Here is a 12,917-nt window from a genome sequence, read left to right on the forward strand (position 1 = left end):
ACTTGACTTTTAAAGATTCCATAAAAGTTTAGAGGTATCCAAAATTGTAATAGATTTCCAAGTATTCTTAGAAAATTCTTTAGTATAAATTTCAATGCCTTAGTACTACCATAAAAAGTAAAAAATTGTCTTCCATTTAACCTAGAGATTTTGGGAGATTTTAATCGCACTAAACTCTCTCAAGACGTCTCTAGGGATGTCTCCTCTCATGATAAAAAAAAAACCTCCTCTCACGATCAAAAAATTCTCCTACAAAGGTATGATTGTTACTGTTTTGATTGTTCGCCTACAATTTTCCCCTTATTCATAACGATTGGTACTGTTCAATTGTTCGTCTATATATTGTTGGTACAGCGGGACCGGCAAGAGGGGAGGGGTGAATTATCTGTAAATAAAACAAAACCCTCCTCGTTCTTTCAACTCAAGAATAGCAACAATAACAAAATAAAACAAAAATAAAAGTAAAACAGAGAAGAGAAAACTCAGGATTTTACTTTCTTACAACCTAGATGGTTGTTAATTCAAGACAGTTGAAAAAGCACATTACGAATCTCCTTCACTGTAAGTAGAGAAACCTTTTTACACACTAAGAAAGTTCATAAGTTGCTAGGAATTGATTATTGAGTTGATTGCTTAATTTCTACCTCCAGGGGCCTTTATATAGCTCCTGGAAACTCTATCTCGATTCTTGTGGACGCCTCCAAAGGGGTTGAGGGCACCTCCAACCGAGGCATCGGATAAAACTTTATCCAAAGTCGAAACAGTCAAGTAGACTGGGTCGAAGGCACCTTCAATGGCATTGAGGGCACCTTCAATGTTGAGAGCGCCTTCAATGTTGAGGGCACCTTCAATGTTGAGAGCGCCCTCAATGCTGTTGAGGGCGCCTTCAACTTGCATGGTATAAATAGCTTTCATCTTCTCTTTTTCTTTTTCTTCCAAAGCTCCGATCGCTTGGGTGATTTCGGCTAACCGAAATAGGGCTCATCTGAATCCAATTTTTGTTATTCTCCTCGAGCAGGCTTTCATCCTGGCTTCTCGTCCCTCGAACGTCGCGCATGTTCTTCTTGTCCACTGGAGTATTCTTCCGCAGCTCTTTCATCCTTCGAGCTCACCGAGTCTGTCAGCTCCCTTCCCGTGTCGTTCTTCTCGCTAGCCTCATCTTTCACTCGACTTCCTACGCTCCTAAGTTCCTGCACACTTAGACACAGGGATTAAAACAAACGAGGACCTAACCTAATTTAGTTGATCACATCAAAATAACCATGAGGTTCAACAATCTCTTCCTTTTTGATGTGCATCAACCCAAGTTCAAGTTAGGGGAAATCAAATAAGTAATTTAGAGAAATTACAAAACTAACATTTCAAGCATAAAGTTTGCAATTAAAAATAAATTGCAATACTATGTATAGAATGAATTTATCTATCAAAATTCAGAAAAATGACTTTAACTCCCCCTGAACTTGTACTAACTCTCCACCTTTGATCACATCAAAAAACAATGGGCTAATTTCCAAGTTAATGAAGTAAAGAACCTGTTTAAGTTAAAGCAAACTTTTAACACTATTTTTTAAGTTTAAAAAAAATTCAAATAATTGACAAGAATTTTAAAAGCATTAATCGATATTTTATGCTTTATCAGATTGTCAATTAAATATTTAATTCGATAATCGACTTCCAGGCTATGGTGAAGCACTAAGCCTTCTTGGTTATTGGATCATCAACCACTTCTAGACAAAGCCTTTTAAGGAATTTCAATATTTAATTTCTTCTGAAAGCCTTGATTAACAGAAGTTTTACTCTAGATATGATTTTGGAACCCAATAGAGGTTCCTTCCTATTGGGTTAGTTAAAACCTTAGGGGGTATATATCCTTTAGGTATTTTTCTAAGTTGACCTTAGTGATGTTTGATATACCAATTTAATTTACCATAAATTCTAACTTTTGATTTTTGAAATTTATTTAAGCATGCATAACTATTTTTCAATTTTTCAACTTCAATTTTCAAATTTCCATTTTCTGAGTTCATATTATCTAACAGTATTTTTAAATCAGCAATTTCTTTTTCTGATTTGACTAAGTCTTTAGTAAGTACTTTGATAAAGTGAAAAGACTGTTTAGGAGTTAGCGCACGTACCTAACTTACCTCTATTTTTGATGCTCCCCCTTCATCGTAGCTTTCTTCTTCTGATGATCCTCCTCCTTCGTCTATGCTCATTTCTGAGCTGGTCTCATCTTCTTCTACTTGATGGTTGGCCATCAATTCTAATCCCGAGAAGGTTTCAACTTCAGATTCGGAGAATGATGATTCATCCCATGTAGCCTTCAGACTCTTGCATTTAGTGGTCGTCGGTCTTTGGGACATCTCCTTGTCCCTTTTCTTCAACTTTGGGTAGTCATCCTTGATGTGCCCTTCCTCATTGCAGTTGTAGTATCGAACCTTCCTTTTGTTGCGTTGATTCTTTCTTGACTGCGATCTAGATTTATTAGTTTTAATAAACTTATTTAATTTCCTTACCAATAGTGTCGTTTCATTTTCATCGATTGATGCTTCGGAGTCGGGATCGTCCATCTCAACTTGTAGGGCGACATTGTGATTTGACTTCTCTTTAGGTTCTGTAATTCGAGACTCATGAAGTTCGAAAGTAGAAAACAAGTTTTCTATCATACTTACTTCAAAGTCCTTAGAGATGTAGTAAACATCTACTAAGGACGCCCACTCTGGTGTTCTTGGGAAGGCGTTGAGCGCAAACCGGATAGAATCTTGGTTCATTACCGATTCTCTGAGATTGGTCAGTTGAGTTATTAGCTCCTTAATTCTCACTTGGAGTTGCACCACCTTTTCACCATTGTTCATCCCGAGATTTGTCAACTGAGTCCGGAGGATTTCGCGCCTTGCTAATTTCGCTTCTGAGGTGCCTTCGTGGAGCTCCAAGAATTTTTCCCAGAGGTCTTTGGCGGAGTCATATCTTCCGATCCGATTTACCCCCTAGGGCGGCAGGACGCTGAGAAGATGGAATTCTACCTTTCCATTAGCCACGAAATCGGCTTGCTCCTTCTTTGTCCATTGGAATTCTTCCTTATCTTTTGGGACTGAAAAATCATATTTCATAGTTGATAAAATATCGAAATCCATTTTGAAGAATACCTCCATTCGGCGCTTTCATGTTGCGAAGTCTCCATCAAATTTCAGGGGATGAATACTTGTTCTGGCCATCGTCTTGATCTTTGTTGCTTCAGACGACGGTTAGTCGTTCTGAGGCGGTCTGACTCTGATACCACTTGTTGGTGCTGCGGGACCGACAAGAGGGGAGGTGTGAATTGCCTACAAATAAAACAAAACCCTCCTCGTTCTTTCAACTCAAGAATAGCAACAATAACAAAATAAAACAAAAATAAAAGTAAAGCAGAGAAGAGAAGACTCAGGGTTTTACTTGGTTACAACCTAGATGATTGTTAATCCAAGACAGTTGAAAAAGCGCACTACGAATCTCCTTCACTATAGGCGGAGAAGCCTTTTTACACACTAAGTGTAACGACCACCCTTCTTACTACTTCTACTCTCTATGGATGACCGTTACTTAACTACTAACTCTACTTAACCGGTATGATTAAAAAATCATATGGAAACCCTACCGAAAAATTCCGGCAGAGTCTCCCCTGTATCGGTGACCATATTCAACAATACATGCAATATATACTCAGCCACAAGCGGCTGGAACACATATCAATCAACCACGCAGTATAATAAATCCAAAATAAAGAAAACAGCACACAAATATCTACTTCCTAAACTGAACTCATCCTACATGCAATCTAAACAGAATAATCTCAAATGTTTACAATAACTAAAATGCGGAAACTAAAATTAAAACTTCTTTCCTAGTCCCAAGTCTTCCATAGTCCTGGCATCACACATCCTTCGAACACCTCCTTGTCGCCTTCCTTTCTATATCTTTTCCTTTCCTGTATCTGCAGTAAGAGGAAGTGTAGTCTATAAGCAAAATTTGCTTAGTAAGCTCTATCTAACTCACAAAAATCTCGATATGCATGTACATATATCTATAACATGAACTAACTGAATGCTTACTAAAGACTGCTCATGCTCATCTAATAGTAAAAGAATCAAACAGGCTGAAATGCTAAACATGTAAGCTACTCATGCTCTTCTAACAGCGGGAGGAACAAAGCATACTGAAATGCTAAACATGTAAGCAAGTCTGACATAAACATAAACATAGGCATAAACATGAACATACTTGCATGCGTACTTATACACCTACTATTGTGGTGATCTAGTTGCACTTAGCAGTACCGTAACATAAGTTGTTGATCAAACAACTACTCTAGCGCTAGGTTGGTAGGGGTCCGAACTTAGGACCGGAGTTCCCCTTTATTCTAGCGCGCTCACCGGGCTTAGGTCCCCGGATCATACCACCATCCCAGAATATATCTTAATTGATTCTGGCGCGCTCACCGGGCTTAGGTCCCCGGATCATACCACCATCCCAGAACATATCTTAATTGATTCTGGCGCGCTCACCGGGCTTGGGTCCCCAGATCATACCACCATCCCAGAACATATCTTGGTTGATTCTGGCGCGCTCACTGGGCTTAGGTCCCCAGATCATACCACCATCCCAGAACATGTCTTGATTGATTCTTCTAATAAAAGAATGCTTCTTACAAGACTGAAATGTTTAAACAAATTCTAAAAATGCTTAAACAAAAATCAGCATACAAAGCTTAACATGAATCTACATGCTAAGCTTAACTAAAATCTGCATATTAAGCTTATCTGAAATCTGCATACTATACTTATAAAAATCTGCATGCTATACTTATAAAATCTGCATAGCATACTTATAAAATCTGCATACTATTCTGCAAACAAACTTAACAAGATTCTGCATATAAACTTTAACAAAATCTTTAACATGCTACAATGGAAATCAGAAGAAAGGAAAGCAAATCACGCATGCTATTCTTAACCTCTTCCAGATCCTAATTCTGTACATAAAGCAACCATCTTTAACAAAATCTTCAACCAAGCTAAGCCTAAGGAAAAGTTACTGCTGCTATCAAAGGTTAACTCGTAATATACTAAAACATGCACTCAATCGATCTACACATGTTGAATTGTTTCCAACCGAACAAAGCATAAGAACATGTTACTGCTGCTGTCACAAATTGATACATGATACACTAGAACAAAACTAAGTAGACAGGAATCTACACATTCTAAATCATTTCCAACAAAACAAGCATAAGGAAAAGATGCTTCTATTAAACTAAAAAAAAAATCAAACTACATGCTTTAAAAGAAAACTAAACTCTTTCTTGTTCCTTGCCCAACAACAGGAATCCGAAATCTGTAACCCTTCTAATTTACTGATCATGCCCACCAGAATTCATGAACAAAAGGATTTGGATCCACATCTGAATTCCCTTGAGCTAGCTACGGCAGCAATGACTAGAGAAAGCCAAAAATAACTAAACTACAACACTAAATTCCGAACAGCATGCTTTAACAAGAGAAATCTAACTATAATGCTTAAGGTAACACTGTGGTCTTCTAATCTGTTTGTGCTCTATACTTCAGCTCACTTCATGGCTCATTGTTCGCACAACTTCAAAACCGAAAGGCCCAAACATAAACCAATCCGAAAATTGACCAAATCTGATGTACGATTCATAAGGATGGTGGGATTTAAATTGCATGTCTAACCTATACAATTTCTCCTTCTTTCCTTAGGGTTCATGGCAGCAAGCATCAAAACAAAAACTCCTTAAAACATGCTTCGAAATCCAAACAAGAAGCTAACTTGAATCCGAAAATAGAGAAAGCAAGGAAACTCATGCAAAGCTTCGGGAACAAGGAGAGGATCTAGGATTAAACCTCGGAGCTATCCTACTGCAGGTGAGTAGCAACTTACCATGGCGTTCTTGGACTTACAACCAAAGCAGAGGCCCTAGGGTTTCCGGAGAAGTCGAGCTCTCGGTCTCTTCTTGTGCTCACGGCTCCGCCTCGACGAGGAAACCTGGTACTGATGAAGAACCTCCGGAGAATCCCCTCGTCAGCCGCCGGAAGCATACCCTAGCTGCTGCTGCGTTTTCGCCGAGAAGAGGTCGACGCCACGTGAGAAAGAGGGGAGGAGAAGTGTAGGGCACGGGAAAATAATACCTCCCCTTCCTCTCATAACTTATCTCCCTTTTATAACTTAACTATATTACAGGTTCTTATCTGTTCACGAAATAATCGCGGAACAGTTGGTCCGTTGGGTTTTGCTCGAAACCGCGGGTCTGGGCTTCGATTCTCAGCCGCATCCGTTTTTCTCCAATTTATTTCTTTGTTATTAATTTCTATCACTTAAATAAATCTCTTCCTTTATTTGTTCAAGTAACAACTGCTATCCCAGTTGGTTAGTCGGGTTTTGCTCGGGTCAGGGGTTGCCGGTTCGAGCCTCGGCTTGGACATTTTTTGTCACAACTTCTTTCTTTTGGTAAAAATACCAAACGACCTCTAAAAATTCCATAAAAATACTCTAAAAATTTCTAAAAATCCCTAGAATTTTTCTAAAGCATTTCTAGATTTTTAAAGCACTTTTAGGACTGCTAATGAGGAAAATTGGGTCGTTACACTAAGAAAGTTCACAAGTTGCTAGGAATTGATTATCGAGTTGATTGCTTAATTCCTAGCTCCAAGGGCCTTTATATAGCTCCTGGAAACTCTATCTCGAGTCTTGAGGGCGCCTCCAAAAGGGTTGAGGGTGCCTCCAGCCGAGGCATCGGATAAAACTTTATCCAAAGTTGAAACGGTCAAGTAGATTGGGTCGAAGGCGTCTTCAATGACATTGAGGGTGCCTTCAATGTTGAGGGTGCCTTCAATGTTGAGAGCGCCCTCAATGCTGTTGAGGGCGTCTTCAACCTGCATGGTATAAATAACTTCTAGCTTCTTTTTTTCTTCTTCTTCTGAAGCTCCGATCGCTTGGGTGATTTCGACCAACCGAAATAGGACTCACCCGAACCCAATTTTCGGTCTTCTCCTCGAGCAGGCTTTTGTCCTGGTTTCTCGTCCCTCGAACGTCGCGCACGTTCTTCTCATCCACCGGAGTACTCTTCCAGAACTCTTTTGTCCTTCGAACGCACCGAGCCCATCAACTCCCTTCCCATGTCATCCTTCTCGCTAGCTACATCTTTCGCTCGACTTCCTGCGCTCCTAAGTTCCTGCATACTTAGACACAGGGATTAAAACAAGCCAGGACCTAACCTAACTTAGTTGATCACATCAAAATAACCACGGGGTTCAACATATATCTACAATTTTTCCCATCCCAATTGGTACCGTAAACCTATATATTTGTCTACAGTCTCTAACACCATCTCTAACGATTAGTATAGACTTTTTTCAACTCTATGAGTCAACGTAAGCAGATATTGAATTATTATATGAATAGTGGAGCAAAATTTTTTATTTGATTTCATTTTTTAGTGAGTGTTTGATTTCATTTTTTATTTTACGGAGCACAATTTGTATATGCAAAATTAATCGTAGAATTTGTTATACCTCTAACGATTACTATTATATGAATAGTGGAGCAAAATTTTTTTTTTGATTTCATTTTTTAGTGGGTGTTCAATTTCATTTTTTATTTTATGGAGCACAATTTGTGTATGGAAAATTAATCGTAGAGACTTCGTGTAAAATATTCGTCTTTTATGGTTTATAGGTGGTTATTTTTGCATCATTCTAACTCAAAATCAACTTTGAAATGTTGTTGATTTTTGATTTATGTAATTTGGGAAAAATAGAGCAGTTGTTCTATGTTCTGTAATTTTCAATATTTTTTTTTAGCAAAGAACAAAGGATCAAACAAGATATCAATTATTTATCAATTTTTAATTATACTACGAAGGTAGAAGTCAACACATGATCATGCATTTTTATACATGATGGCTTGCTTTCATAAACATGTGTAAATATGTAACCGAGAATGGTATGAACTTTGAGGCATTAGGGAGAGCATATTAATAATATAGTATTTTATTTTCATTGAAGGAGTCAATGAAAACCTCATACAATTTAATAGTGAAATTAATATATTAAGAAACATTTGATTGTTGAAGTTTTCTTTTTCTATTTAATTGGTCGCATAAGGTAAACTTTTATTATAAAACAGCAAAGAATATTATTATATATGTGTGTTGGTGCAATATCTCTTGGGTCAAGGTTGACCTGGTTGACTAAGCTTGAGAAGACTCAAGATTAAGTCTTGATGTTTGTGTTTTGATGTTTGACAATACATGGAGACTGATAATACATGGAGATTACAGGTGCAATCGTTCATTTGGGGAGATTGTTGGTACAATTCTCCTCTGGTCAAGGTTGGCAAGTTGGATGTAAAGAAGAGTCAAGTAGGTCAAAATTGACTGGATACTTGACTGAGAAGTCCTGGTGAGTGAAGCCAGGCAGTTGAAAAATCCTGGTGAGTGAAGCCAGGTGAAAGACCTAGTGAGTGGAGCTAGGCAGTAAGGAAACCCTAGTGAGTGAAGCTAGGTGAAAGTCCTGGTGAGTGAAGCCAGACAGATGAGAAGTCTTGGTGAGTGAAGCCAGGCACGTAGAAATCCAAGTAGGTCAAGGTTGACCGGACACCTGGTATTGAGAAGTCCAAGTAGGTAAAAGGGTTGACCAGATACTTGACACAAGGAGAAAAGTCCAAGTGGGTCCAAGGGATTGACCGAACACTTGGTGAGGAAGTCCTAGCAAGTCGAGGGTGACCGGATGCTAGGCATGATGTCCCAATAGGTCATGGTTGATCGGGTGTTGGGCTTAGGGACTTTGGATGTGATTTGGCAAGTCATAAGTGAGTCCAATCGATCAACCGATCGATTGACTCATGCCCAATCGATCGGTTGATCGATTGGGTGTGTCCCGCAACAAATTCTCCTCCCAATCGATCAGTGGATCGATTAGGAAGCTGGGTTTGTCGCACAGAAGCCCTCCCAATCGATCACCCGATCGATTGGGAGCCTCTAATCGATCGGGCGATCGATTGGAGCGTTGGAAATCACACGATAGCCTTGAATCGATCGGTTGATCGATTCAGGCGATTTCCAGAGAGCATAGAGGCACTCTGAATCAATCGACCAATCGATCCAAAGCCTTCCCAATCGATTAGGAGCAATCCAATCGATTGGGATCTGACTGTTGGCATTGGATAAAGTCGTTATAAGCATTTTCTTCAATAGACTTTCGCCTGATTCTTCTCCGATCTTCACTCGATATCTCTAGAGCTCACCACCAGTTCTTGAAGCTTCTTGGAGCAAGGTGTTCTTGCACTTCCAAGGTCAAGAGGCATTCCAAACAAGAAGGAGAAGCTAGCTAGGGTTCATTGTATAAAATCTTATAAGATTTACTTGTATTTGCTTCTTCTTTTCTTCTTGTTGTGTGAGTTTGTATAAGGCTTCTCCGCCTTCGGTAGTTACCGTAAAGGAGTGTTTTTACTAGTGGAGTGTGTGTCATGTGTGGATCCTTAGATTAGTCACCTCTTCTTGAGGTGGATACCAAATAAATCCTTCGTGTTAGCATTGTATGTTTGTTTCTTGTATTTTCCGCTGCCTATCATCACCAAGAAGCAAGACGACGAGCGCACGACGAGCTATTCACCCCCCTATAGCACATTTCGACCCTAACAAGTGGTATCAGAGTGAGGTCGCTCTTCACCGGAATCATCGCCAGAAGGGGCAATAAGGCTAGAGGTTGAAGAAGTTGAAGCAAATTCAAAAATCGAAGATTTCATCAAAAGGCTCAACTTCAAGATGGAATTCTGAGATGGAGTTGGATTCGACACAAGGGTGCCTCCACCATTCACAATGACAAGCTTCGATTCTTGGAAATCAAGAATCGAAAATTTCTTGATGATGGAGATAGAGCAATGGTTTGCTCTCATGGAAGGCTTTGAAGCTCCAACAAATTCTAAAGGCAAAACTCTCAAGAGGAGCAAGTGGAGCCAAGAGAAAATTCAAAGGAGCGAGGCAAATGACAAAGTGCCAAGCTATTGGTCAATTTATTGTTAAGCAATATTTTGGCTCAAATTGAAGAATTCAAGGATTCCAAGGAGGTTTGGAGCAAATTGACAAAGATTCATGAGATCCCCTCCACTGTACTAGATTAAGAAGAATCCAAAGAGAGCGACTCATTGGATCAAAATCAAGAGCAAGAGGACTCTGAAGTTGAGAGATGCTCAATTTCCAAAGAGGAAGTCCAAGAAGCCTCATCTTCAAAAAAATGCAATGAAAAGGGCAAGGAAGGAGCATATTCCATGTTCCATGTACAAGGTGAAGATGATGAAGCCTCCACCTCTAGGATTGAGGGGGAGAGACTTTCATTGACACCGGATCAAGAAGAAGGAGAAGTTTCTACATCCGGGCCAAGTGGAGAAGAAGATGATGCATCCTCCAAAAATCAAGAGGCATCAAATGGAGGATCAAGTGTCATCCCTACATGTGAAGGTATAACTAGTTTAATTAAAAATAAAAATTATATTATATGTTTTGAGTGTAGGGAACATAGGCACTACAAAAGCAAGTGTCCTAAATTGGCCAAGAAGAAAGGCCAAGTAGCACAAAAGGGCAAGAAGAAGCCCAAGGAGACCGCTCCCACAATAAAGAAGAGCAAGGAGCACATTGTGTGCTTTTCATGCAATCAAAAAGGACATTATTGGAGTCAATGTCCAAGGGGGAAGAAAGCGGTCAAAGCTAAAGGAGGAAGCACAAGTCTAGGGGGAGCTTCCAAGGTAAAACCCAAGGTATCATTTATTGAGCCTATCCCATTGAATTATGGTAAAAAGCATGCTAATTCTAGTTTATATCATTTTAATACTATTTACCATAAAAATAGGAAGCATGATAGAATTAAAGAGAATTATATAGTCTATCATGCTAAAACCACTCAACCTAAGATTAGAAGGGTAGAAAATAATTTAGGCAATAACTCTAAGGATTTTAGGTATTTGCCTAAGAAAAATAAAAATAAAGGTGTTAGTGAAAAATCTAAGGTTGAGGTATTATGGAGATAAAATCAAATTTTGAGGCCAAGACTTGATAAATTGGAGATGACCCTTAAAAGAATCAAAAAATGAAACACAAGGGTCCAAGAATCAAAACCTAGGTTTAGAGAAACAAGAGTCATCCTATGGTCATAGAGGTTTGGGTTACAACCAAAGGCTAAGAAGGATGTAACTTCTTACCATAGGGTTCCATATAGCTATGGAACCAAGTCAGTCTAATGGTCAAGTCAAAAATACTAGGAAAGTTATCCCTAAGAGTATTTTTGCAACAACAAATGTGACTAAAAATTCTAAGAGGTCTAAGATAGTCACTAAGAAGGTCACGAGGGAGGCAATCCCTAGAGTTGACTTAGAAAAGGTGACCAAGACTTCTAAGAAGCCTAACAAGGTCATTAGGAAGGTATCTAGGGAAGTTATCCCTAGTGAGTACTTAGAGCATCCAAGGAGCACCAATAGGTTTTGGGTTCCTAGGAGCATTTTCTCTACCCCTTAGATGGGTTAGAGAGTGTCAACTCAAATTGGAAGGATAGTTAATCCAACCTTGATGAAGTTGACACTCGAAGAGCATTTTTAAGATTATTATTAACTTTTGGAAATGAAGTGGATTTTCATTTACTCTTTAAAAGAGTAAAATGTGCCATAATTTAAATTTTTTGATTTTATTTTAAATTGGCACAAAATGGGAAAACATAAGAAATACCAAAGTGAAGTTTTGGTATTTTCGTAAGGATTTAAAGGCAAATTTAAGCCTTAATTTAAATTGTTTACTCTTTGGAAGAGTAAAACATGCCAAAATTTGAGGAATTATGGGTAATTTTAATTGGCATAACAAATTAAGAGTAAAAGAAACGTCAAGTTGGGCTTGGGCATTTTCTTAAGAAAATATGGGCAATCTAGGATTTAAAATTTTAGGTTTAGCTAAGAATTGAAGGACACTTAGATAGATAATCTAGGTATTTTGTTTAAGCTAAACTACCATGCTTTGCTTGTCCATCATATGTCATGACATCATCTTTGCATTAATGTTTCATTATGAAAAATATAAAAATACCATGTCATGTCATACATACATCATGTAGTACTAGCAAATTTTCTTTTGAAAATTATTTATTTTGATATATGTCATAACTCATCATGCATTATTTTTAATTTCTTGTAATTAAGGATAAATGACATTTACTAACAAGTACCATCCTAAGTGGATGTTTATAATCCTAAAATGCCTAGATAGAAATGTATGATCCCTAGTTTAGGGGAAAACCAAACTGTACATCTCACAAAGACTTATAAGGTGACTTGTATGTGTTTTAGTGCACATTAGATACAAGTGAGATATTAGGATGATGAACAAAACTCAAGATGTTGATTTAGTGTATTCTTTTGAGTTTTAGGTTCATCAAAACACATAGTTATGTGTTTTTCAATCATTGGGAAAGATAATGTACAAGTCATGTGCATTGAGCCCAAAGAACATAGTTGGATAATGGTTTAGAAAATGATTTTACATACACTTTGAAAAACCTTGGTGAAGACTATCTTTTGATAGTAATCATCATTAAAAAGTTAGACAAAAACTTGAAGAAAACACTAAAGTTTTAACAAGTTTTCAAGTTTGTGTCAATCTTTGAAAATAGGAAGTATTTTCTTAGAAAATTATTTTTCCTTGATAGTGTATATCCTAAGCAATGTCTACATAAATTTTCATGATTTTTAGAATTTTGTAGAATTTTTTGGGAGTTTCTGAAAAACACTGAAATTGAATTTCAGATTTTCAGGCCTTCAATCGATCACCCGATCGATTGAAGTGCCTCAATCGATCGGGCGATTGATTGAGAAGGTGGTTTTTGTGA

This window comes from Zingiber officinale, chromosome 2A (assembly GCF_018446385.1).
Source record: "Zingiber officinale cultivar Zhangliang chromosome 2A, Zo_v1.1, whole genome shotgun sequence".
In the NCBI taxonomy this organism is placed as follows: Eukaryota; Viridiplantae; Streptophyta; class Magnoliopsida; order Zingiberales; family Zingiberaceae; genus Zingiber; species Zingiber officinale.